Genomic DNA, 5,071 nt, shown 5'->3' on the forward strand with positions numbered 1-5,071 from the left:
GTATGTGCTACACATCATCCGTGTGCCCCCTCTCTTATCCCCATTAATTGCAGGTGGATGTCCTTGAATTGACTCTTGGTTTCTCATTTCTGTCCTCATCCTCTCTGTACCGCTATGATTTTCCTTTTCCTGTGGAAAGACTTTGGTGCTGTACTTTAATAGCCACCAGCAATTACCAGTCAATTATTTGCTCAGGCAAGATTCTAAATTCCTAATCTCTTCATTGCTGCTTCTGTATCCTTTTAATTTTGGGTAACTATGTTTTTCAATTTAAATCCATCAATTCTTGTCACAGATCTTTCTCTTTCCTGCACTTACAGTACTCTTACATTTTCTTGAGAATCTAAATCTGAATTTTCAAAGTAATTTCTCCATTTTCTCAGGGGCAGTCAGATTTCTGGAAGAACACTAGCTCTTATTCCAGATGAAAACAGGTGTATACTAGAAGACCCAAAAGGGTCTACAAAAAAAACTACCAGAACTAATAAATGAATTCAGCAAAGTGGCAGGATATAAAATCAACACGCATAAATCAAAGGCATTTCTGTATATCAGCGACAAAACTTCTGAAACGGAAATGAGGAAAACCACCCCATTCACAATATCCTCAAAGAAAATAAGATACTTGGGAATCAACCTAACAAAAGAGGTGAAAGATTTATACAATGAAAACTACAGAACCCTAAAGAGAGAGATAGAAGAAGATCTTAGAAGATGGAAAAATGTACCCTGTTCATGGATAGGCAGAACTAACATCATCAAAATGGCGATATTACCCAAAGTTCTCTACAGGTTTAATACGATGCCAATTAGAATCCCAACGGCATTTCTTGTAGAAATACATAAAGCAATCATGAAATTCATATGGAAAAATAAAAGACCCAGAATAGCCAAAGCAATTCTAAGCAGGAAGTGTGAATCAGGAGGTATAGCGATACAAGATTTCAAACTATATTACAGAGCAATAGTAACAAAAACAGCATGGTACTGGTACCAAAACAGGCGCGTGGACCAATGGTATAGAATAGAGGACACAGAGACTAATCCACAAAGTTACAACTATCTTATATTTGATAAAGGAGCTAAAAGCATGCAATGGAGGAAGGATAGCATCTTCAACAAATGGTGTTGGGAAAACTGGAAATCCATATGCAACAAAATGAAACTGAATCCCTTTCTCTCGCCATGCACAAAAGTTAACTCAAAGTGGATCAAGGACCTTGATATCAAATCAGAGACTCTGCACCTAATAGAAGAAAAAGTTGGCTCCGATCTACATATTGTGGGGTCGGGCTCCAAATTCCTTAATAGGACACCCATAGCACAAAAGTTAATAACTAGAATCAACAAATGGGACTTACTTAAACTGAAAAGTTTTTTTCTCAGCAAGAGAAACAATAAGAGAGGTAAATAGGGAGCCTACATCCTGGGAACAAATTTTTACTCCTCACACTTCAGATAGAGCCCTAATATCCAGAGTATACAAAGAACTCAAAAAATTAGACAATAAGATAACAAATATCCCAATCAACAAATGGGCCAAGGACCTGAACAGACACTTCTCAGAGGAGGACATACAATCAATCAACAAGTACATGAAAAAATGCTCACATCTCTAGCAGTCAGAGAAATGAAAATTAAAACCACCCTAAGATACCATCTCACTCCAGTAAGATTGGCAGCCACTATGAAGTCAAACAACAAGTGCTGGCGAGGATGTGGGGAAAAGGGTACACTTGTACGTTGCTGGTGGGACTGCAAACTGGTGTGGCCAATTTGGAAAGCAGTATGGAGATTCCTGGGAAAGCTGGGAATGGAACCACCATTTGACCCTGCTATTGCCCTTCTCGGACTATTCCCTGAAGACCTTAAAAGAGTGTACTATAGGGATACTGCCACATCGATGTACATAGCAGCACAATTCACAATTGCTAGACTGTGGAATCAACCCAGATGCCCTTCAATAGATGAATGGATAAAAAAAAATGTAGCATTTATACACCATGGAGTATTACGCAGCACTAAAAAATGACACAATCATGGAATTTGCAGGGAAATGGATGGCACTAGAGCAGATTATGCTTAGTGAAGCTAGCCAATCCCTAAAAAACAAATACCAAATGTCTTCTTTGATATAATGAGAGCAACTAAGAACAGAGCAGGGAGGAAGAGCAGGAAGAAAAGATTAACATTAAACAGAGACATGAGATGGGAGGGGAAGGGAGAGAAAAGGGAAATTGCATGGAAATGGAGGGAGACACTCATTGTTATACAAAATTACATAAAAGAGGTTGTGAGGGGAATGGGAAAATAAACAAGGAGGGAAATGAATTACAGTAGATGGGGTAGAGAGAGAAGATGGGAGGGGAGGGGAGGGAGGATAGTAGAGGATAGGAAAGGTAGCAGAATACAACAGTTACTAATAGGGCATTATGTAAAATTGTGGATGTGTAACTGATGTGATTCTGCAATCTGCATTCGGGGTAAAAATGGGAGTTCATAACCCACTTGAATCTAATGTATGAAATATGATTGTCAAGAGCTTTGTAATGTTTTGAACAACCAATAAAAAAAGAAAAGAAAACAGGTGTATAATAGGGAGGGTTTTGTTGTTTTGGTTTGGTTTGGACTTTTTTGGAGGGTGGGAGTCATTTTGACATGCTTATCTTTTCAAAAAGAGGTCTCCATAGCTTTGTCCAGGATCTGTCAGAGACTGCTGGCTTCTAATTAGACACTAAATCTAGGATCAAAGAATAAAAAAGTTGGTTCCTAGGCATCCATTTTCCAGGTGGGTTTCCAGGAGGTGATAATGGATTGAGAATCGGAAGTTGAAGTGACAGGAGTTTTGGGCCCCTTGCTAATTTTTTCCCCATATTTCATCCCTGGCTGTCAGACTGCCCTGTAGGAGCTGCCCTGCTACCCTGTCGGGCAGAAGAAACCGAGAACTCTGTCCCTGGTGCTTTGTTTGGCCCGACCCTCTCCAGAACCAGTGTGTTTCCTATGTGACTTTCTGCCCCCATTTCATAGAACACACCTTCTCTTGCCTCTTCTTTGAGGACACCAAGCAGATGTCTTCTAAAACATCCTCCTCATTCCTGTACAAAATTATTTCAGAGACTTGCTCGCTCTCTTTGTCCTCCAGGCAACGTGTGATTTTTTCCCCTTGAGCTATAAAAGCATTCCAAGGGAATTTTATTTTAATGTTTGCTCCTACTTGAAAAAGGAAAAACATGTGTCCAAGCTGGGAATCTGCTGACAGACACAGGATGTAAATTGTCCTGGGTCAGTGCCCCCCCTCTCCCTTGGGGATACCCACAGCTTCCTGTGAGGACGGACACACAGAGCCCTGGGCCCATTTTCTCTTCAGGGCAGTCACTCAGGGGGAGTGGATCACAGACTTTATTAAGTGTATGATGTCCCAGGTGAAACTGCCATGAAAGGAATTTGTGCCCTTAAAAAAGAGCCGATGTTCCCATTTCCCATCTTCCCTTCTGTCTTTGCATGCAGAGGAACGAGATTGAAAGAAAGGGACTTTGTGAGGCTTCTCTTCCGCCTTTGGCATCTGCGCTCCTCAGATCTCACAGCACCATGTTGGGACAGAGCGTCCAGAGATTCGCCACCTCGGTGGTCCATCAGAACCGTGAAGAGGCGGGCCCCGGAAGAATTTGCCATTTTCAGTGGAAAACAAGTGGCGCTGACCGATTAAGATGAGCTCATGGGCTGGGCATGTGGCTCAAGCGGTAGCGCGCTCTCCTGGCATGTGTGGGGCGCTGGGTTCAATCCTCAGCACCACATAAAAATAAAATGAAGATGTTGTGACCACCGAAAACTAAAAAATAAATATTTTTAAAAAATTCTCTCTCTAAGAAAAGAAAAAAAAAAGATGATCTTCTACTTTGGACCAGGATATGCTGCACCTTTTCATTATAGTAAGACACCAACTACTTCAGGAATAAAGATGTTTTAATTCATCCATTTAACAGATGTAAAGAATGTTAAGAGGTACACTGTCTGAGACTCACAGCGTACTATATATGTTTGTAAATAAACTAATGACATAAAGGGGAAAAAAGAGAGAGACCCTCCAGAGAGCTGCCTTGCTCCTTGCACTACTTGGACACAAAGAAAAGGAGTCGTCTGAGTCAACAAATAGACTCTCACCAGACATGGCATATGCATGCACCTTGGTCTTGGACTTCCCCGCCTCCAAATTGTAAGAAATAAATGTATGTTGTTTTATAGGCCATTCAGACCATGATATCGCATTGGTCGGGGATCTCTAGAGGAAGAGAATTCGGATAGGTATAGGTATAATTATAAAATGGGGTTGATTAGATGAGCCTACATGATCAGAAGCTGGATAATCCCATAAGAGCCATCTACACACCAGAAAGCTGGAAGAACCAGTAGCTGCTCAGTTCTAGAAGCTGCAGCCTTAGAATAAGAGGAACCAATGATGCAGCCCCAACTACGACAGAAGGCCTGAAATCCCCTGGAGAATCAATGCGCAGAGCCCACACTAGAAGAGTTAAAGAGCTGGAGGACCTGGCACCCAAATGGCAGCAGCAATCCAGGCACCCACTCAAGAAAAATGGAGCTTGCATCTGCATAGGTATGCTCTTTATTTCACCGTTTGTTCCATCTTGGTCCCTCATCCTATTGTACAATGCCACCCACATTCAGGATGGGTCTCCCCCTCCGTTTGCTGTCCCACATGCAGTCATCTCTGGAAAAACCCTCATGGACAGGCCCAAAAGTCTCTTAATGCTAAGCATCTCCCAATCTACTCAAGTCGACAATTTAGATTAACCATCACAGGTATTGTTACAGCAGCTGAATGGACTAAGACACTTGTCTTTTTTCCTCTCACTTTCTCTCTTTATATATAAAAATAATATGCACACTATCATCACAAAGAGCTTATTGTATGCAAAGCACCATGCTAGGGACTGTGCATGTGTTATTCCACTAATACTCATGGCAGGATGGAGTGATTTAGCAGAGGCCCCACAGTTTATAACTGGTTAGTATAGATTCAATCCTATTGCCACTTTTCAACCTCTTTTGAAGG

At 41.5% G+C, this 5,071-nt stretch overlaps 1 pseudogene; it reads left to right on the plus strand.

Annotated features, from left to right (window-relative positions):
• The first annotated feature begins 3,588 nt into the window (after window positions 1-3,588).
• Window positions 3,589-3,956, plus strand: LOC144366305 (cytochrome c oxidase subunit 7C, mitochondrial-like; annotated as a pseudogene).
• Window positions 3,957-5,071: the final 1,115 nt, after the last annotated feature.

The sequence above is a fragment of the Ictidomys tridecemlineatus genome, chromosome 1 (genome assembly GCF_052094955.1).
Source record: "Ictidomys tridecemlineatus isolate mIctTri1 chromosome 1, mIctTri1.hap1, whole genome shotgun sequence".
Taxonomy (NCBI): domain Eukaryota; kingdom Metazoa; phylum Chordata; class Mammalia; order Rodentia; family Sciuridae; genus Ictidomys; species Ictidomys tridecemlineatus.